The sequence below is a fragment of the Sminthopsis crassicaudata genome, chromosome 1 (assembly GCF_048593235.1).
Source record: "Sminthopsis crassicaudata isolate SCR6 chromosome 1, ASM4859323v1, whole genome shotgun sequence".
Classification (NCBI taxonomy): Eukaryota; Metazoa; Chordata; class Mammalia; order Dasyuromorphia; family Dasyuridae; genus Sminthopsis; species Sminthopsis crassicaudata.
In genome coordinates, this window is record NC_133617.1 from 691,119,596 (window position 1) to 691,142,710 (window position 23,115).

Below are 23,115 nucleotides of genomic sequence, written 5' to 3' on the forward strand. Positions count from 1 at the left end.
AAAATCTGAAGGCTCCAAAGGGCAGTAGAAGTATGCATGGTCACAGCATATTGTCAACAATGACTGCTATCTAAGAAGAAACACAAAAGTATACAGTCACCAACATGTAAAGTGGGTGGTTAGTTATGTGGTGAGAGTGTGGGATTGCAGATGGATAGACTTACTATTTATTATGCTATTCATGAAATATGAGAAGAAGCACAGGAAGGCCCTTCAAGTACTTTAGTAGATATCAATAAAGGATTTCTGGCGAGATAGTCACAAAACTCACATAACATAAGAAAATATGAATGGATATCCAGAATATGCTGGAATCAAGGTCAACCGACTTGAGAGAATTCCAAATTCCTTCACCTGGGAAACAATATAGAATTCTTACCAAAACAAACAGACTTGAGAAATATAACGGATATTATGGTGCATGTTATACCTTATGTGGAAAAATTTTTTGACTTTGATTTTACACACTTTATATTCATTAAAACACAGCAAGCAACAGGAAGACAGAACTCATCTGTCTCCTGAATCTACACCAACTGTGTATGGTGGAAGATCATACCTGTGTCAAGATTTGACTTACAACGGACCATCTGTGCAAACCTGCGCAAGGTATTTCCCTTCTCTGTGCCTCCCTTTTTTTTTTTTCTTGTCTGTCAAATAAGTGAGTTGGATTAGATCTCATTGATCCCTTTCAGTTTTCTGATACCTTGATGATAGTTAAATGACCTCTTGCCTTTAAGCTACTCTTATTTTATTCATACCATTCTTTTACCTAATTATATTATAATTACTTGTGTACAGGTCTTCCCACTGCTATACATTGAAAATCTTGTGTCTTTTAGATCCTTGTGTTTGTTTCACAATATCATGTTCATATTAGTCACTTAATATTCATCGGATGAATAAATGAAAACCAAAAGTGATTTCCAATATTTTCTTTAAAAGGTAAATTGGTACAATGGAAAGGTCAATATTTTGGAATCAGGAAATGGATTCAAATCCTGTCCCCAATACCTACTAACTGCATGACTTTGGACAAGTTAGATCACTTCTCTGGGTGGTGACACTTTGACCAACCTTAAAATGAGAGGTTTGGATTACATGGTCTGAGGATCCTATTAGCTCTAAATCTTGGGACCCAATTGGAACTGACCAGTTGAGCAACATAGCTCTTTTCTTTCTTCCTTCTTTCCCTTCCTTCCTTCCTTCCTCTCTCCTTCCCTTGCTGTCTTCTTCCCTTCCTTCCTTCCTTCTTTCCTTCTCTCCTTCCTTCCTCTCTCCTTCCCTTCCTGTCTTCTTCCCTTCCTTCCTTCCTTCTTTCCTTCTCTCCTTCCTTTTTTTCTTCTTCCTTTCTTCCTTCTCTTCCTCATTTTCTTCTCCCTTGCCTCCTTCTCTCCCTCTTTTCTCCCTCCTTACCTCCTTTTCTCCCTCTTATTATCCCTCTCTTCCTCCCTTCTTCCCTCCCTTCCTTCCCTTCCTTTCTTCCTTTCTTTCTTCCCTTCCTTCCTTCCTCCCTCTCTCCCTCCTCCCTTCCTCCCTTTCTGCCTTCTGATTAGCTCAGAGCGAATGCTAATAGAATTTTTTTTTCTTGTTTTGGTCAGAAATCCTGAAGATATTCTCCTCCTGAATTGAATTTTTTTGATCTAGGTAAAAGAGGTCATTCTCTGCCTTATTTCTTACCCAACCTTAATCACTAAATGAGCATAGTCTCAAATACACTAAGACCTCTTAAAGATCTTAGCTTAAAAAGGTCTAAAGTATCTTACTGCATTCAGGACCATCTCCAGTCTTCCTGATCCATATCTTGCCACTGGATCCAGATGGCTCCAGAGGAGAAAGTGAGACTGGTGATTTTATAAAATTCTTCCTCACTTAAATCCAATTTATTTGCATATCATGGAACCATTTCCCTAATATTATGGTCCTTTTTGAGAATGAAGGACAAACAAGTACAACAAATTTCAAGTTACTATGACTCAAATTCTTAGTCATTTAAATATTTCACATTAAATAATCATTGCATTGCAGTCACTTTCAGTTGGAATGAATTCATTATGTTAATCTTGCTTTTGTTGACTATGATTTGAATTTTCACTCAGTGGGGAGACATGTACAGATAAAGTATATGGAGAATAAATATACACAGAATAGATGTTAAATAAATACAAGGTAGGCAGGGAAGATAGCAATGGATTCCTGTAGAAGATGGTTATTAAACTGTGTCTTTAAAGAAGTGATGGTTTCTGGGAAGTAGACATTGGGAAGGAGTCCATTCCTCCATTAAAAAATGGGGGAGTTATGTTTATATTGAAATTTGTAAATGAAAATATACAAAAAAGAAGAATAATATTGCCATTGCTTTGTACCCTATCCTAATACAATCTGTAAAAAGATCATTGTTTCTAATTAGTCTCCAAAGAATTATCTCCTGGGCAAACATATGATAATAATAAAAATAATAAGGGTTTATGAAGATTCTACTCCCTTCAGATACTACAGTGTTGTTTTAGTTAAAGAATACATGAAATTTCTTTTTTTTTCATTTGAGAGGAACTATGTTAATGAGTGTTTCCTAAAAAGGCGAGGTAGCTCTCTTTTGTCTTTACAACAAAATATTTGGTTTCTAAAACCCTTCACATCCTGGCCCAGTCCATCTTATCTTCATATTATTTTCTCTTAAGTCCAGCCCAAGCTGGTCTTTCTCTCTGTTTCTCACACATGGCACTCCTCATCACTCTTCAATACCTTCACATTAACCAAGTTGGAAACAGACTCCTTCCCAATATCTATTTCCCAGTATCCCTTACTTCTTTAAAAATACAGTTTAATCACCATCTTTTACAGGAATCCATTGTTAATCTCTTTCTTACCTACCACGTATTTATTTAGCATTTATTCTGTGTATATTTATTCTCCATATACTTTCATTTATCCATGTCTCCCCATTGAATAAATGTAAGCTTTTTGAGAATGCATGGTTTTTAGAGGGCATCTAGGTGGCGCAGTAAATAGAGCACCAGCCCTGGTGCTCAGGAAGACCTGAGTTCAAATCTAACCTCAGACACTTAACACTTCCTGGCTGTGTGACCCTAGGCAAGTCACTTAACCCCAATTGCCTCAGCAAAAAAGAGAGAGAGAGAGAGAGAGAGAGAGAGAGAGAGAGAGAGAGAGAGAGAGAGAGAGAGAGAGAGAGAGAGAGAGAGAGACACACAGAGAGAGACAGAGAGAGACAGAGAGAGAGAGAGAGAGAGAGAGAGAGACAGAGAGAGACAGAGACAGAGAGACAGAGACAGAGACAGAGACAGAGAGAGACAGAGACAGAGAGAGAGAGACAGAGACAGAGAGAGAGAGAGAGAGACACACAGAGAGAGAGAGAGAGAATGAAGTTTTATTCTTTCACATTTATATCCCAGTGCTCAGCACAGTTCTGATACATAGTAGGCCGTTCATAAATGCTGGCTGATTAATTGACTGTTTGAGCTTAGTCCTAAAATCCCTTCTTGTCACCCATATAACAATAATAAATAGTTGCTGACTAATTGATTCAATCCTGAAACCCTTCCTCTCTTCAACATAAATAATACTCTCCAATTATAACAGAAAATACAAAAATAATTTGATGAAGATGATTACAGGAAGAAAAGCTCATAAGAGCATTTTCACAGGCCTCTTAACTGGTAACTAAGATGAAATTTAATAGAGATGATTATTAAGTCTTATACCTGAGTTTAGAAAATTAACAAATATAAATTAGTAGAAATATTTCAGAAGTTCCATCTGAAAAAGACCTGGGGACTTTTGCCACTGTAAAGCACTATATGAATCTCCAAGGTGGTGACATGAGAGTCAAGACTTACCATGTTATATGCTATATTAATGAAAGCATAACATTCAGAAATAAGGAAATGACACTTCCATTGTGTTCTGTGCTGCTTAGATCACAGAATATTCTGGACACTATATTTTAAGAAGAATCTTAATAAGGAAAGAAATAGGCATTTATTAAACACCTACTATATTCCAGGCACTGTGCTATAAACATTTTACACTTATATTATTTGATCCTCATAACAATCCTAGTAAGTAGGTGCCATTGTTATCCACATTTCATAGTTGACTAAATGGAGGCAGACAGCACTTAAGTGACTTGCTTAAGGTCCCATAGCTAAGAAATGCCTGAGTCTACATTTGTCCTCAAAGACTCTAGGGGCATGTTATATGTATTGTCCTTTCTAGCTTCCTTAATAAGCTGGAAAATATCTAAAGAAGGCAATTAGCTTAGGGAAAAGTCTCAAGTGAACACCATTTGGCAGTTGAAGAAACTAGGTGTGTTTCGCCTGAATAAAGGAAGATTTATAGGGGACACATGGCTCTACTCAAGTATTTGAAGGGCTGCCATGTGGAAGAGGGATTAGATTTTGTTCTGGTTGGGCACCAAAGAGGGCAAAACCAGGAGCTTTGGGTGGATACTGGAAAAGGCAGGTTTAAGCTTGATAGAAGAGAAAAACTTCCAGAATATTGGAGTTATCCCTCACAGATCGTTAGAGGATCAACTGAGAACATGGATTGTGAAAGCAGTTTGTTAACTATAAAGGACTGTCCACATAAATATCCATGAGAGGAAGGAATTGTTATGATCACAGTGTGAGCCCAGCCCACATTCTTGTGGCAATCAAGAGTATGAGAGATTCTCCCCTTCGGGGCCAGAATATGAATGATTCTCCCTTCCATAAATCCCATGAACCGATGAAGCACCCTGGGTCTCACAGCATCTACATATGTATGAGCAAAAGTGCTGGAGGAAGGAATTAAACTTTGTGATTTCTTTTAAAAACTGAGATATTAAAGTTCTGAAGGAGAAAATAGATACACTACAGAGAAGTGACAGAAGGCGACCGTTTGAATTTCTTCTATATGGTAAAATGATGTGGTTACTGTTGTCGTTCATCCTTTTTTTTTTTTCCAAAGAAGCCCAATGGCATCACCATGTTGGGGTGAGGGTTTAGCTATGACATTACTAGTTTCAAGTGGTCCAATAGAACATTTAGAGTCGAAGCAGCTCTGGATTTGCACAATTCATTTTTCTTTGGTGCTTCTTCAATTCTGCTTTACTCATGGAGTATAGAGCACTTTCTTGGACGCAGAAATCCAGGTTGAGCTGTCTTGGGCTAGCATTTCCCATGTCTCAGGGCAATACTAAAGTTCTTCAGAGATATCTTGAGAGTATCTTTAGATGCTTTTTCTGACCATCTTGTGAACTTTTTGTGAATTAATAAAATAGTCTTTTGGGTAAGTGTGAGTGGATTTGGTTTTTGGGCCACTAGCTAGTCCACTGGAGTTGCACTATCTTCAATAGAAATTAAATGCTTAGCAGTTCAATTCTAGAGAGCACTTCAGTGTCCTGGTACCTTATCTTGCCAGGTAATTTTCAGGATCTTCCTGAGATAATTCAAGTGGAAGCAATTTGGTTTTTTGAACTGATAATCAAGACCAAAAGAAAAAAAAAACCAGAAGTCTTCCACCAGCCAGCACCATACCATCAATATGTGGAATCAATAGTCCCAATAAATGGAGAACTCTCCAAGGCTGTGAATAAGTTCAATTGTGTTTGCAGTATATGCTCCAAGGCATCATTACATAGACGATGAGGTTAATATACATATGGACAGAACTAGCTCAGTGTTTGGAAAGCTTTGAAAAAAAGTGTGGGAAATACATAGAGTCATGAGTCAAATTTATAAAAATACAAATTATTCTCAATTGATAAATGTTCAAAGGAATGAACAGGTAGGTTTTCAAATGAAATCAAAATATATATATATAGTCATGAAAAAGTGTTCTAAATCACTATTAGAGAGATACACATTAAAACAATTCTGAGGTTCCACCTTACACCAATCAGATTGGTGATGAACATGACAGAAAAGGAAAATGCTGTATGTTGGAGAAATTGTAGGAAAATTGGAACATGAATGCATTATTGGTGGAGTTGTAAACTGATCCAAGCATTTTGGAGAGCAGTTTGGAATTATGTCCAAAGGGCATTCAAACTGTGCATACTCTTTGATTCAGCAATACTATTGCTAGGTCTGTATTCCAAATAAATCATCATAAGAAGAAAAGACCTACATGCAAAAATATTTGTAGCAGTTCTTTTTGTAGAGGCAAAGAATTAGAAAGTGAGAGGATGTTCATCAGTTGAGGAGAGGCTGAACAAATTGCATAATATGAATGCAATGAAATACTATTGTACTATAATAAATGTCTGAGCAGGTAGATTTCTGGGAAAAAAAACTGGAAAGATTTATATGAATTGATGCAAAGTGAAATGGGCACAACCAGGAAACCATTGTAATAGCAACATTATGTGATGATATACTATGAATGACTTAGCTCCCAGCAACAACACAATGATCCAAGGAAATTCTAAAGGACCCATGATGGAAAACACTGTCCATATCCAGAGAAAGAACTGATGGAGTCTGAATATAGATCAAAGCATACTATTTTTACTTTTTTTGAGCTTTTTTCCTTTTCATCTGTTTTTTTCATAATATAATTAATATGTAAATATATTTTATATGATTGCACATATATAATCTATGTCAAACCATTTTAAGGAAAAGGTAAAGGAGGAAGAAGGGAGAGAATATCAAATTCAAAAATATTGTTAAATGACTGTTTAAAATTGTCTTTACATGTAATTTGAGAAAAAAAAACACTATTTAAGAAAGGAAGGAGTGAAGGAAGAAATGAAGAAAGGAGGGAAAGAGTAGAAGAGGAAAGGCATCAAACGGTCTATCAAACTTATGGCTACAGAGCCATTGTGCTAATCTTACCATTATATGCCTGTGAAACCTGAACAGTCTACTATTGCCATGACAGAAAAATAATCCACTTCCACTTGAATTGTCTCAGGAAGTTCCTGAAGATTACCTAGCAAGATAAGGTATTGGACACCGAGGTCCTCTTTAGAGCTAAATTGTCAAGCATGGTATAAGGATCCATAAAGTTTGGAGGATAAAAATGAATAATCCTCCCCATTTCTATGCAATCTCATCTATTCTTCAAATTATATCTAGATATAATCAGATATACAACTCGGCTTAAATTATCTTTGAAATAATATTGTGAAGTTGGACACTGCCTTAGAGAGCAGGGGCATGTGAGGGCTATGAAAAGTTTCTTTAAGAAAATGCAAAAAGTAAAAAAAAATTTAAAAGACCTTAAGACAACAGTAGAACTCAAAATAGGTGAGATGGAAATGTTCTGTGAATACTTACTAAGGAAAGGATAAACTCTTAAAAAAAAAAACATCATCAGAGTGAAGAATATTAAAAGGGCATAATGGACTGCTCTTTTGAATAAGGATATTTCATACAATCTGTTCTAGAGTTCATGAACATTAATTTATTTATCTATTGATCACTGCATCTGAATAAGAAGGCGCATATTGTCAGACATATCATTCCCTAAACCCTGGCTAGATTCATTAGATGATTTTGAGAATTAAGATCTCTCTATTTCTACATTTGCAAATAAAAGACCTTAACTGAGAAAAGAGAAAAATCCTATTGGCATTACGCTCTTGGATTCAAAATTCAAAGGTAGAAATATAAGTGAGGATAGCTTAATTACTGCATCTATGACAAAATAAGTGATGCCCTAAGAACATGATATTGAGAACTACCTCCAGACACTGAAGTGATATATAGATTTTTTGCTATGTTGTGACAAGGATACAAGACCTTAGTACCACACAACTTCTGGTGTGGCGGTCTCTTTCATTTCTCAACTGTTGAAGACCAAGCCGTCTTCTGCAGGATTTAAAGGAAACATCTATATTTGGGAATACACCAAACAAGGAAATAACATAATAGGCAGAAGGGAAAAGAAACTCATGTTGATGTAGGTAAAATTTTTCAGAAGTTTCTGAAGATGATAAAAATGAGGCAAAAAAGCAGGAATTTCTTATAGTAAAAGTTCAGAAAATCTGATAAATCAACCAACAAGCATTTTAATGTATTAATAGCTGTCTCAGGGAATGTTAAAGAGAGTCAAAGGAATTAACTTTGAAATTTAAAAATTTCCAGTTAACAATGTGAATTAGACTAGAAGTTTTACCCGTTTTAAAAAATGAAATTGTTCTGTGGGAGCAATGTTGTTATGGTTACCATGAAACCTGAAATGGATTGGTTCCAATCCATTATGACCCACTTCTACAACCCATATGTGTTTGTTTTGCTTTGCCATATGACTTCAAAATGACTAAGCATGTATGTTTTCTACATCACTAATGTTTGAGGTGGTCATTTTGCATTTATTTATTCTGCAAAGACAATCAGTATACAGCCTCTTTTTCTCAGGGCAGTAAAGAACATTGTGGAAGAAAAATAGCATCACAGTCTCACAGTTACACACATCAATGTTGAGTATTTTAGTCAATAGCCTGGTAAGAATTTGTTTCTAACCATCTTTTAACCAAGCCTCCTGCTGAATGGAGCCATTCTCATAACTCCACTGCCTTCTCAGACCTTTTCCTATATCTATTTTTGCTTTTTTGTCTCTTTTAAAGACCACCTGAGTTCATCTTCCTGATGTTTATCTTCCTGAGTTCAAATGGGATCTCAGACACTTATTAGCTATGTGAATCTGGGCAAGTTAACCCTATATGCCTGTTTCCTCATTTGTAAAATGAGAAAGAAATAGCAAACCACTATAGTATCTTCAAAAAAAAAAATCCAAATGGGGTCACAAAGAGTTGAACATGACAAAAATGACTACATAACAACACTTCCTACCATATCATAAATTTTGTGGAAAGCTTCACCTTATCTCATCTTCTCAATCCATGTCAAGCATTTCTTCATTTTTATCCTTCCTTTTTCCTCTAGTCATTTCTTAGGAAATTCTTGCTGCCAAACCATGTCCTTTACTGCTTTTGGCAGAACTTTCATGCTGTACCAAAATTATCACAATCATAAATGACAACTTTCCCCAATTAATGGGCACCCCCTCAATTTCTAATTCTTAGGCACCACAAAAGTTCTGCTATAAATATTTCTATATGTGTAGGTTTTTCCCTCCCAAGCTTTTTTTTTAATTCACTCTTTGGGATATAAAACTAGCCGTGGTACTGCTGGATCAAAGAGTATCCACAATTTTAGGGCCCTTTGGACATAGTTCCAAATTGCTCTCCAAAATGGTTGGATCAATTCACAATACGATCAACATGGTGTTAGCATCCCAGTTTTCCTGTATCCCCTCTAGCATTTTTCATTTTTCTTTTCTGTCATTTTAGCTAATCTGATAGGTATAGATTTGTTTTATAAAAATTTTAATTTGCATTTCTCTAATAGTGATTTAGAACATTTTTTTCAAAATATAAATTTCAATATAGATTTCTTTATTTGAAAACAGCCTGTTTATATCCTTTATCCATTTATCAGTTGAAGAATGACTTGTATTATAAATTTGACTCAGTTCTCTAGATGAGAAAAGAAGCCTTTATCACATTATCAACATGCAAATTTATAATAGACTAAAACTCAAAAAGTAAGCATGAATATAAGCTAGAAAAGGATTAGGTAAACACAAAGGTAAAAAAAAAATTTTTTTTCAAAAGAGGTCCAGAAGCCAAAATGGAGTACTTACTCAATATGTGTCAATAAATAGTCAAACATCTATAAATTTCAGGTGAAGAAATTCTACCAAAACAGATCACCATACACTTTATGATCTTTGAAATTTGCCCGGAGAAATTGAAGAGAGGAGGAAGAAAGCATTTATTAAGCATTACATTCCAGGCACTATGCTAAGTGTTTTATAAATACTATTTCATTTGATCCTCAGAATAATCCAGTTGAAAGGTTGAAAGATTAAATTATAGCAGCTAGCTTTTCTTTTTGGTGGTTTGAAGTTTTAAAAAGTATCGAACAAATGTTATCTCATTTTATCCTTACAACAATCCAGGGAAGTAGGTTCTGTTCCAGTTTATATTTTACAGATAAGAAAACTGAGATAGACAGAGGTTAAGTGGCTTGAACAGGGTCACATAGTTATTAAGAGTCTGGAGTGAGATTTGAACTTAAGATTTTTCTGGTTCCAGGTCTAGCACGCTTATTATTGTACCATCTAGTCACAGAGCCAGAATGTATCAAAGAAAGAGAATGGATTCAGAATTTTTTTTTACATCATATGGTACTCAATGCTGCATCTTTGGTAAAACTTGTACTCTTAAAAAAAATAGAACTATAAACAATTATACTATATAAGCATGATATAAGCATGACATACCAAATTATAAAACTAACTCCTCTATTATATTCCATAGTAGAGTAAATTCTTATAGACTATATCCAGTTTGGATCTGCATATTTTAAAGAAATTTAGCTACTTGAGGATAGTGTCCTGTATCTTTTTACCTAGTACCTAGACTAGCATCCTATATAAAATACATGCTTCATAAATTTTGGTTGTTGTAAAAATTTAAAACATCTATAGAGAAGATAAAAAAAAAAATTTTCCCCTGAGGCTGGGGTTAAGTGACTTGCCAGGGTCACACAGATAGGAAGTGTTAAGTGTCTGAGACCAAATTTGAACTCGGGTCCTCCTGAATTCAGGGCTGGTGCTCTATCCACTGTGCCACCTAGAGAGAAGGTAAAATTAACAAAAAATTTAATAGATTTATAGGAAATCTAAGCTCTATGAGAAAAACTAAAGGGATAAATCTATTGAAACAAATGGAGACCCACCATTGCCTGTGAAAACAGAACAAAAAATATTAAATTACCTATAGTAATCCATTATGCATTGGGATGATGGTCTATAGCTAAATGGGGAAAGCATATGGTTATTTAGAGTTCATCCAGAATGCAATGAAAGAAAGAACAATGAGTTTATCTTGAACAGAGTCTAGTCATTGAAAAAAGAATAATGGACAATAGATGGATCACCCAACAAACAGAAGGAATCCCACAAGATTACAAATAGCTGAAGAAGAAGCCAAGAGTGGGGTGGAGAAAACCAGTTGGGTCTAGTTATTCAGATAGAAGCATATTTATGTACAAGATCATTAACTCTGTTATTTAGTAAATCTGCTCTCTCATTGTGTCAAGCAGCAATCACACACATGAATGAGTATGAATGAAGAACATTGACTACTTGTTCTCCATCTCCATGGAGGATTACATGAAAGGATATAGGCTCAAATCCCATCAAAACAGAGTTTCATTAGATACAAAGAACAACTTCTTAAGCATACACGTGAACAAACACTAGATCAGTCTACCAAGAGAGATTCTGATATTTCTGGCAGTGTTGCTATTTTAGTCACATATGTCATCCATATTCACCTGGCCAGAGGCAAGGAGGAAAACATTTGACTTTTTGAAAAGGTTCCTTGATGCTTCTGTTTCTGTAATTCCTTCAAGCAAAGTTTAAGGATGCCTTGACACATCTGTCATTTTGCTTAAACAAAACACAACAAAGCATGTCATGAAAGATCTTCTCATTTGTTAGAGTATATAGTGAAATTTTCTCATTATAACTTGACAAGAAAACAAAATTCTTTTATAGCTGTACCTAATGTGGAAATGTTTTCCGTGCAGCACATCTATAAACCATATTAAACTACCTGCCATCTTTGGAAGAGAGAAAGAAAGAGAGGGAGGGAAGGAAAAAAAATTTGAAATTCAAATTGTAAAAATGAATGCTAAAAATTTTCTTGACACGTAACTGGGGGAAAAATAATGTTCAAAATGCTGTTCAAAATAAAACAAAAAGCGCAATGTAAAGAACTATAACTTTATTTTACCTTTACTTCAAAATAAATACAATTTTAAATCTTATTTTTCTATGACAAAATTGTGTTTTGCAGTATGACACATGTGACTTCTTATTTGTGGCTTGGCTTTGTGTCTGCATGACAGGGCTCAAAGAAAGGAGATCTGAGGTCTCTGCTTCTTGGGGCACTTATTTTAAAAAGCTATGCCTTTTTGTCATTACTGTTTTTGTTTTTTTTTAAGTTGTGTCTTTTTGCAGAATCAGGCTGCAGACCACATTTGATCAATTTTGCAAGTAAGGCAACTACAAAAACCAGAAAGCAAAATTAGGACCATAGTGAGTCAATAAGCCAAGTCAGGAACACAAAAACCAGAATTCTTAGAACATACAAAAGTAATGACTTTAGAGTTAAGGATAGAGATCAAGATAGGGATCGAGATCTTGATCATTAAGAAGGTGGAGAATACCTGAGGATTTGAAAAATCCAGTTGCAACTTGTAGTATTTCTTGCATTTTACCACAAATTTAGGTTAATCCCTTATGACCAATCCAAGGATGCCTACAAGGAAAATGAAATGCATGTGATCTTCAAGTATAAATAATTTGAAAGACAAGAGTATGTGCTTTTGAAATAAGATAAAAGAGTACTATTGAATACCCCCACTTCCAATAAAATAGAATAATAACATAAATATTTTCTAATCTTTAATCTATGTTTCAGGAACTGGAGAGTTCCTCCTTCAAATCCTTTACTTCCTTCCATAAATAGTATCAGAAGGAATGAGCAAGCCAAGTACTTCACAGGTAAGTAAAAAGATAATTTTCTATTAAGAAAGTTTTTATTTTAAAAGACAAATAAAACACACATTTTAGTCTATGGTGAGCAGAGAAAAAGGAGAAAGAGATGAATGATTAAGAATGAACAAATGTGTTGGGGGAATGGGTAATTCATTCTATTTCCCAATGATGGAGGTGATAGTTCCACTGTATTTTTTTCTCATCAAACTTCACTGGAAGATTGTGTTCAGTTCTGGGCAACATATTTTGAGAAGAATATTATTAATCTGGGCAGTGTTCAGAAGAGTGGCTATTAAAGGATATTACAGGGCCTAGAATTCATGCTATTTAAGATAAATACAAAGAACCTGGTATGTTTTGGCCAGAGTAGAGAAGATTAGAGATCATCACAACCTCCCAGAATTTAAAGACTTGTCATGGGAGATTAAAGACTAGTTTTGTTTGGCCCAGGGGAGTAGAATGATGACCAATAAGTACAAATTATGAAAGGGAAATACTTAAGCTCACATTAAGGAAGAAAAAACTTTCCTAATAATTCAGTCTTTCCACAAGTGAAATAAATTGCCTTCTAAGATAATGAAATTTCCAGATATATTCAAATGGAGGCTGGGTGATTACTAGTTGGTAGGGTCATAGAGGAATTTTTGTGTTCTAATTAGTGTTGGAATAGGTAACATCACTTGTCTCTTTCAACTCTGAGTAACATCACTTGTCTTTCTCAACTCTGAGATTCTATAATTCCATAAATTATTTCACTACTTATCCCAAGAATTATAAGGAAAATGTTTTTTTAAGTTATAGAATTATTATTACCATTTATTGCAAATAGGAGAATGTGTTCAATACTGTGGATACAAATACCACTGAAAGACAGCATAGTGTATAATCAACCAAGCCCTAGATTTGAAGTCAGGAGAGACTTTGAGTTTGAATCCTATCTCTAATGTTTACTGTAGAAAAAAAAAAAACAACAGTTTTTTATGTTTTCAAGTAGCAAATATTTTAAACATACAGTATAATAAATCAAATCCTCATAGTAGATATGACTGAAAACTACTATTTCCCTCTGCATTTAAATTCATCACCTTTTGTCAGAAGATGAGAAGAATGTTTTATTCTCATTTTTTGAAACATGGTTCTTCTAGCTCTGTTCATTTTAGTTTTCCTATCTCTAAAATTGGGATAATAATCCTTGTATCATCTCCCTCAAAGTTAAATTGTGAAGAATGTTTCACTGAATAAATCTGTATTGTTAGTAGTAGAATAGGTGTGAAATGACAAAGAACTAGACAAGATTAGATTAGACTAGACAAAATAGCAGTAGGAATGGAAAGGCAGCTAAAATAAAGGAATTTACCACGTGCAGAGGACTGGAGTGAAAATCATTATATCAAACATCTCTGATAAAATACTGATCCAAAATCAGTAGAGGAAGTAATATTCAAAGGATATGTTGAACCTATGCCATTTAATATTTTTATCAATGATTTGGATCAAGTTATGCTCATCAAATCTCTCTCTCTCTCTCTCTCTCTCTCTCTCTCTCTCTCTCTCTCTCTCTCTCCTCTTTTTTTCTCTCTTTTTGCTGAGGCATTTGGGGTTAAGTGACTTTTGCAGGGTCACACAACTAGAAAGTGTTTGTGTTTGAAATCAAATTTGAACTCAGGTCCTCCTGACTTTAGGGCTGATGCTCTATCCAGTGCACTACTTAGCTGCCCCTCAAATTTTCTTTAAATGCAATCTTCCAAATCAATCTTTCCAAAGATTGATAATGAAGCTTGGTTTTTTCTTGATTTGGTAGATATGTAGTAAATTCATGGATACAAAAATGTTTGTGTTTGCTGCCAGATATGGTCACTGTGTTGGTTTGTTTTTTCTAAAATGTTTTTATTGGTTATAAGGGAAAGTTCTACTGTGGGACCAGGATTTATTGGGAAGAAGTGTCTGTGGTATTTTATTTTTTTTTAATCAATGGAATGATTTTTTAAAAGAAAAGAAAAAATATTTAGGGTATACTTCAAAAGAAGAATCATCAGGACACAGAATATGCCCTCGATAAGAGAAGCAAAGGAAAGGATCAAAGATGATTTTAATGTTGCTGAAAAAAATATAATGCCAATAAAAAAAGTAAAGAACTACCTTCTGTACCTTATCATTTTCTCTTAGGTTTTTAAGTTATTTGGGGATAAATCACTGTCATTTTTTTTAATCTTCATATACTCAACTTCTGCTTAAAACAGTCTATTTTTCTTTCTTATATTTAATAGAATTTTAATGTTTATATAGTTGAATTGAGTCTGTGGGAGATAGTATGCTGCAGTGAGATGTTTAATTGAATTTAGATTCATAGGATCTGGATTCAAAATGACAGATCTGAGACTATTTGTATGACTTTTAGACAAATCACATAATCTCTTTTAAAGCTCAGTTTGCAAAGTGGTTGGATCTTTTAGATTCATAGGATCTGGATTCATATGGACACATCTGAGACTATTTTGTGTGATTTTAGACAAAATCACATAATCTCTTTAAAGCTCAGATGCAAAAGAGGTTGGGCCTTTTGATCTCTTAAGGTCTTTTCTAGCTTCAAATTTATGATCTTTGTGATTTTGAATTTAGTTGAATTGTTAGCTATTATTATTGAACTGGAGAAATCTAGGTAGGAAGCTACTTTGAAGAATCTTGTTTTCAAATACTGAATCTTAAGATGTTCAAATATAAATTTTCCACTAGGACTCTAAAGGTAAAGTATTAGAATTAGGGGGAAAAAAGTCAGAGCTGGAGATGAAGGTTTGGGCAATCTTGTAGGTAGAGGAGCTAAATCTTTGAGGGCATATGAGTTCTTTTGAGAGATAGAATATAAAAAAGAAAAAAAGTTAAGTCAATTATCAAATACTGAAAACATATCCACATTTAGGAGCAGAAAGGGGGAGTCCACAAGAGTCATAGAAAAGAAATTGTCTGAGAGATAGAGCTTTAATAGTGTAGAATTATAGGTGGAAAGGGACCTCAAGCATCAGAGTCCAATTTCCCACTTATTGTCAGATCTCAATCTACCTTTGTGGGTGGGAACTCAGAAATTAGCAGAATTTCAAAGAATGGGTAGAGGTAGCATGGTATTAAGGAAGGAGAAAAACAAAAACAAAAAGTACTCACTCTGGAGGTGAAATCCAAATTTATAATTTTGAACTGTTCAGCTCTCTGGATCTTAGTTTCCATACTTCTAAAATGAAGTAATGAACAAAGTGATCTCTAAAGTACTTTTCTACACTACTTCAAAGGGCTTTAATGAAATATTGATAGACTCTGATTTTAAGAGACTCCATGAATTTGAATGGAAAAAATTTACATTTTCCCTATTCTAATTAAAATATTCCTTTTCCTTTGATTATGAATTTACAATAAATAAATAAAACAATTCTGAAAAGGGGGTCCATAGATTCTACAAGATTGCCCAAGACATTCACGATATGGAAGGAAGGAAGGAAGGAAGGAAGGAAGGAAGGAAGGAAGGAAGGAAGGAAGGAAGGAAGGAAGGAAGGAAGGAAGGAAGGAAGGAAGGAAGGAAGGAAGGAAGGAAGGAAGGAAGGAAGGAAGGAAGGAAAGAAGGAAGGAAGGAAGGAAGGAAGGAAGGAAGGAAGGAAGGAAGGAAAGGAGGGAGGGAGGGAGGGAGGGAGGGAGGGAGGGAAGGAAGGAAGGAAGGAAGGAAGGAAGGAAGGAAGGAAGGAAGGAAGGAAGGAAGGAAGGAAGGAAGGGAGGGAGGAAGGAAGGGAGGAAGAAAGGGAAGGAAGGAAGGGAGGAAGGAAGGAAAGATGGAAGGAAGGGAGAGAGGGAGGAAGGAAGAGAGGGAGGGAGGGAAGGAAACAGAGAGAGAGAGAGAAAGTCAGACTGTGATCCTGAGAGGAACCTAGTGCAAGATGGAGGACTGGGAACAAAATTATGCTCCTTTACTCCCGCCTGGTGGTCGCCTGTTCAAAATGCATCAGGGCTGGAAGGAAGGCTGAGCTTTGATCACATTTAAACAACTACATAGTAAACAACAATAGCAACAAAAATGCAAGATGATACGCTGATTAAAAGAAATATAGGGATGCTATTACATATACAATGAAGGAAATTATCAGACTTTTTCTTAACTAGGTTTTTTTGCCCTTTTTTTGAGACATTGTGAGAGAGCTGCTGAGAGAATGGTGAGGAATAAAGAACAAAAACAGAGTGATCCGTAAATATAGTCCATCATTATTTGTCTGTTAATAAAAGGTGTTGTATCTTATCTTAGGAAGAGTTTCAGATTTTGAGTTGGAGAAACCAGGGTTTTGCTTCTTACTGACTCTGTAACCTTGGGCAAGTCACCCTCAAGTCTGTTTCCTCTCCAAATGATTCCCAAATTTGGCAGCATCTGAAAATTAGGCAGAAATGAACATCATAATATTCACAATATTATTTATAATAGTATTTTATTTTTTTCTAATTACGTGTGAAGACAATTTTAACATGTTTTTAAAACATTTTGAATTCCAAATTTTCTCTTTCACTTACCTCCCTGCCCCAAGTTTCATAACTTTCTGGCTGAAGATTTTATGGACCTGCAATAATTAAATATTTATTAAGCATCTGTTTTATGCAGAGTACTGTAATAGGTTCTGGATGATAGAGAAATTTTCAAAGAGATAACAGAGTCCATAATTTAATAGCGCCTATAGCCTAGTACTCTATGAACTCTAGTGGTTTCCTATTGCCTCTAGGAGTGGACAAGATGCTCAATAAAGGGGTATTTAAACCCTTTTATAACCTAGCCTCTCCTATCTTACTCCCCAACAGGCACCCTTGATGGGAGACCCCTGTTTTCTCATTTATGAGATAAGCAAGCTGGTCTAGCTATTCTGTAAACTGTAATTCACCTTTTGCCTCACTTCAGTCATACCAAAGAGCTCAGAGTTTATGTCGATATAATTAAGACACAAAGGTGGGCTGGGTGGCTTCTAGGGAACTCAACCCTCACTGATACTCTTCCTGTATAAATCCAGTCCTTCTTGACTGTCCCCCATTCCAATGATGCTTTTCTTCCTCACCTCCAGCTCTTGGCTTCAAGTGGTCTCCTTCATGATTCAGCTGAAATCTGTTTGTAAAAGATCTCTCCAGGTCTCCTCACTTCTAGCTTTTCCCTAAGATTACCTGTCATTTACATTGCATCTCTATGTCAATAAGTACAATGTTTTGTACTTTCTATGTTTGGTTGTTTCAGTGATCTCCAATTCTCCATGAATCCATTTGAGGTTTTCTTGGCAGAGACATTGGAGTGATCTGCTCTTTCTTTCTCCAGCTCATTTTACAGATCAGGAAACTAAGGCAAGCAAGATGAAATGACTTGGCCAGGGTCAGACAGCTAGTAAGCAGCTGAGATCCGATTTGAATTCAGGAAGATGAGTCCTCCTGACTATAGATAGGTCTGGCACTCTAACCATTATACCACTCAGCTCCCTGTTTTGCATTTTCTCTCCTATTAGAATGTGAGCTTCTTGAGGACAAGGACCCCATTTCTATCTTTCTTCATTTCCCTAGTTCTTAGTAGTGTCTGGCATATAGTAAGCCTTAATAAATGCTAATTGGCTAGCTGAATTATACCTCCAGAATGATATTATTTGACACCAGAATCTTAATTTATCATTTTCAAGTTGTTGTTTTTTTCCCAAGATACAGCACCTAAACATGTACAGTTACCATTTCTTTTTCGGGGGGAGGGGGTAGAAAGCAGAGTATGTAGAGCTGTGATGTCACTGCATAGGGTACTTTTCTAGTGAGGAAATTCTTTTTTCTAATACAGATCAGCAACTATTCTATAGTTTGGAATCCTAAAGGATTGTTGGTACACAGACAGATTAAGTCATACCATCAGTATGAATCAGATATTCACCATGAATCCACTTTTTGCAAGACTCCCAAGTCCTTTCAGTAACTATCCTTAAGAGATATGATTATAATCTAATCTTTATACCTGGTAGGGGCTTAATAAATATTTGTGAATTTGTGAATAGAACTGCATCAACTATTTATTTAGTATTGGATATGCGAACAAGGGGATGAGTACCCTCTTCTGATAGAGGGGATAACCCTCATTACTCAAAATAATGAATTCTTTACTTCAGAAGATACCCATCCTATCACTCAAAGTCAACACCAGAAGAAATACCATAATGCTTCTATCACTCTGCATGGTTTGAGGAATGAAACTCCAGAACATGGTAGAGAGAAGGCCTTGCTTTGGAATCAAGAACATCTGGACTCAAGCTTTGCCTCTGATACAAATTAGCCAATATGACAAGTCACTTTTACTCTTCAGACAAACTCAGAAACCTCAGATACCTTCTATCTTCATAGAGGGGTAAAATTTCCTACACTAAGTCCAAATTGGGGGAGGGGAGGAAGTTTGGTAAATGACAAACTGGTGAACCGATTAAAAGAAATTTGAAAGCTCCAAAATATGTATTGAAAAAGATCCCTTATTGGGACTGAGGAGCTCTCAGCTCTAAATATGACTCTTTCACATATGAGTTGTGTGAATCTAAGTTTCATTTTCCCCATCTGCAAATCAAAGGGTTTCTTTCAGTTTTTTTTCCCCCTGAGGTAATTAGGGTTAAGTGACTTGCCCAGGGTCACACAGCTAGGAAGTGTTAAGCGTCTGAGACCAGATTTGAACTCGAGTCCTCCTAAATTCAGGGCTGGTGCTCTATCCACTGCTCCACCTAGCTGCCCTCAGTTCTAAATTAATTGAGATTATTAGGTAAACTAAAAGTGACAATATATTTACATCAAGTTCTGAAGAAACTATCAGCCTTTGCCCACTGATAGAATCAGTTTTTTCCCCTTTATTTCAGCAGGTCCAGCTGATCAGGATCTCTTCCAGTTCTAAATTAATTGGGATTATTAGTCAAGGCAACAAAGTGAAAATGTATTTACATGAAGAAACTATATTACCCACGGATAGAATAATATTTTTCCCCTTTATTTCAGGGGGTGGGATAGAAAAATAGGATATGGAAGAACTAGTGCAGATTTCATTTTATTTCCTTATTTTAGGGAACTTCTGGTGTGAAAACACCCTCTATACAAGCAGATAAGGAATTGGTAAGTATAGTCTTAAAAGTTGTAAAGACCAACATTCTGGTGGGGCAGGGGGTTGTGGAGTAAGGGAGCTGTTACTCTGGTACCCATTTCTTTGTACTCACCCACTGCCAGGGGAGGTGGGCCAGATCATTTTTTTGTCTCATTAATTGTGGGACTACCCTCTATAATGCAATGCTCTCTCCCCTTCCCAATTGTTTTTGCCTAGGGAGCAACATGTAGTTATGTTCTGCTGAAAAGTTGAACATAGGGTCTTCCCAGTTCCAAGATAGCTACTGATCTCTACATTCTTAACCTTTTCATCTACATCAATACATACCACTATTATTACTTATTTTTTGTGTGTAAAATGATTGATTTTAAATATTTTACCTTCCAGGACCTCAAAAAAAGTCATTCTTTAAATAACAAGAATAGTCTACAATTCAAGAGAACTGATTCACAAACATCTTTAGAAGACTTGTTCACACTCTCTTTTCCAATATCTGAACCTTGGGAGGAAGATGAAGACAAGAATCATCAGAAACTGGACAGATTCTCTGTTCCCTGTATAATTCTATTGCTCTTAATTTTAACATTTTTCATTTTTGTCATTATTGTTATGACATATTTATATTAAACATATGATTCATACTCATATCTGACTATTATCCCACCTTCCACAGTCATTAGTTGGGTGGCAGTGGGCAAATCAGTGAATCTGTACCTCAGTTTTATTATCTGTAAAATGGGAACAATGCTACTTGTAGATCTTATTTCATAGAGTTTTTGAGAAGCTCAAAAAAGACAGTATATGTTAAGTACTTTGCATTCCTTCAAACCTATAGAGAGTGTGCCCAAAAGTCTTTCATGCAATTTTAAGTTATTAAAGCTTTAATAGCTCATACATTTTAATAGCAAAACTGCATTGAGACTTCAGAAGTACCCTATATAAATTCAGTTATTTTTACTATCATTAACAAGTTATACTGAAGGTTGCCATTTTGACACAAGCTAGGATGACCCAGAAGGCAGCTAGATGGCACAATGGATAGACCAACAAGCTTGGAGTCTGAAGGCTTATTGTATTGAGTTCAAATCTAGCGTCAGACATTCACTAGCTGTGTGATCCTAGACAAATCAATTAACTCTGCCTCAGCTTCCTTTTCCTCATCTGTAAAATGAGCTGGAGAAGGAAATGGCAAATGATTCAAATATCTTTGCTAAGAAAACTTCCAATAGGGCCTGAAGAGTCAGACATGACTAGAACAACTGAACAGTAATAGGACTTATATTGGGATGAGAAATCTTATGAGAGTGGTTATAATTAGTACCCTCTTCCTCTTTCTTCTAGTTCACCTACTCAGCCTCTCTCAGACCACAGAGCAATGGACTCTCCTGGTGATCAATCTGGTTGCAATAGTCCATAGGGACAGGGGCAGAGATTGGATCTGTGAGTTCATTGGTAAAAGAATTTTCAGGAAGGAAATTTCTTCTACTAACATAGTACCTCCTCTTCTACTTGTCATAGAAAACAGTTTTGACCATTGTGAATTTAAGTGATTTGTCCTTTTGTCATATAATCAGTTGTCCAGCTCCAAGCCCAGATTTCTATCTACTGTCATCAGAAGTAGAGAATAATGAAAGATAACATTTAAAGAAGATGAAGTTAATGGAACAAAAATTGTTCATCTTCAAAGTATTAAAAACCACACAGAAAAAGTTTTAAAAAAGATACTATATGTCAAGTATTTTGCAAATCTTCAAAACTATACGGAGTAGCCCAAAAATATCCAATTTCTAAAAAAATAATGAAAAGAGCAGTAGGGATTTGGCATAACTTGAATTTGTCTCCTGATAATTCTATTTATTAGCTATGTGGACCTGGTTACATCATTTAATCTCACGAAGTAAGGAATTTGAACTGAATCTCTAATGTCCACATATAATCTATGCTATATATCCCTGACCTTGACTTTTCTAGATCTAAACCTAGTTCATTTTTAGTGCTTGATAAATATACCTAGATATCCCACTAATGTGCCAAATTCAATATAACCAAAAGTAAATCTAATATCCACCACTTCCTTTGACTTTGTCCAAAACATCATCTTTGCTAGACTAATCTATATTTCTTAATGGCCCCTCCATTTTCCCATTCACTTGGGTTCAAAATCTCTTAGCCATCTTAAATTTCTCCCATTCACTGAAAATCACATCGAGGAAGTTACTAAGGACTTTATCTCAAACTCTAAAATATTTCCAGTTTCATTTCTCCTTTTCATTCTCACTATTCACAACCTAGATCTGGTTTGGTTATCTTTAACATAACCTCCCCCCCAAAAAAAAAAAAAAAACCAAAACAAAAAACAATAACAAAAACCTTCCACTGGGAACATGGGAGAAAATCACTTAAAAACTTGGATTGTCTATCTGTGAAGGGGAAAGGAATGTGGCTGAGTAGGTAGCAGGGATGATGCCCTAGTCCTCTGACTTTATTTTGCTTCTTTTAGACTTTGAGTTTTTTAGACTTTTTTTAGACTTTTAGAGGTCATCTAAATGGGAAAAATTTAGGATTTAAATTTGGGGATCTCCAAACTCCTAGAACTGTTTCATAATTGAGACATAAATTAACCTGGATTATAGCCTACTCCTCAGATGAAAATATATCATTACAAGTGATAGTGACTTCTTTGACTCAACAGCTCCAACCGTCATATTAGGAAGAGAAGCCAAATGACAAAATAAAGCAAAAGGCATAGGCTAGTTGGGATGATCCTGCTATTCTAAAAAGCTTGGTACATGGAGCTGAAAATCTCCCATTAGGGAAATGAGACTTCTGAGTTCGTACTAGAGCTGCATTCAAGAGTGCAGGTCCTACATTTAAGTGTTATCTAGGAAGATTATGGGGGAGTAGACTCATCCAACAGAGACTTTGAGAATTCTCAAAGTGGCGTCAGAAAAATGACATCCCTGTAGCATCAAAGACATGAGTACCTTTTGGATCATCCATGCATATACACATGTGATACCTATATATTCATTTTCCTGTGTGCAGATACTGACCACATTGGTTTACTCTGTATTATATATTTTGACTATATGTATATATATATATATATATATATACATATATATATATATATTTGTGCTCTCTACACATGGCCACTGATGCTATATGTATTTTCCAGTGAGAGCCGTCACAGTTTAGTGGGTGGAAATTTTGTTAATTTTTTTCTTGCTCATTTCATTAACATTTGAATTCATGTTCTCTGACTGACTACTAAAGATGTATGAATTAGTGGGGGCTCATGAGTTATTTTAGAGGTTTGAATACACAATATCTCAAAAAATGGGTAGATATTTCCTGGGTGATCTGCCCTGATATTTAAGGGGCTTAGCTTTAGATACTACATTCCTAATTTATGTTCC

General features: G+C 35.4%; 2 long non-coding RNA genes across 2 annotated transcripts in view; both read left to right on the top strand.

Annotated features, from left to right (window-relative positions):
- The first annotated feature begins 389 nt into the window (after positions 1-389).
- LOC141551694 (uncharacterized) overlaps positions 390-23,115 on the top strand; it is a 99,449-nt gene continuing 76,723 nt past the window's right edge. Inside the window, exons 1-2 of the long non-coding RNA XR_012484932.1 lie at positions 390-609; positions 12,506-12,588. This is a non-coding gene — a long non-coding RNA (uncharacterized LOC141551694). The remainder of the gene's footprint in view (positions 610-12,505; positions 12,589-23,115) is intronic.
- On the top strand, positions 18,882-20,172 carry LOC141551695 (uncharacterized). Its single transcript, XR_012484933.1, has 3 exons — positions 18,882-18,964; positions 19,660-19,707; positions 20,084-20,172. It is a non-coding gene; the product is annotated as an uncharacterized LOC141551695 (long non-coding RNA).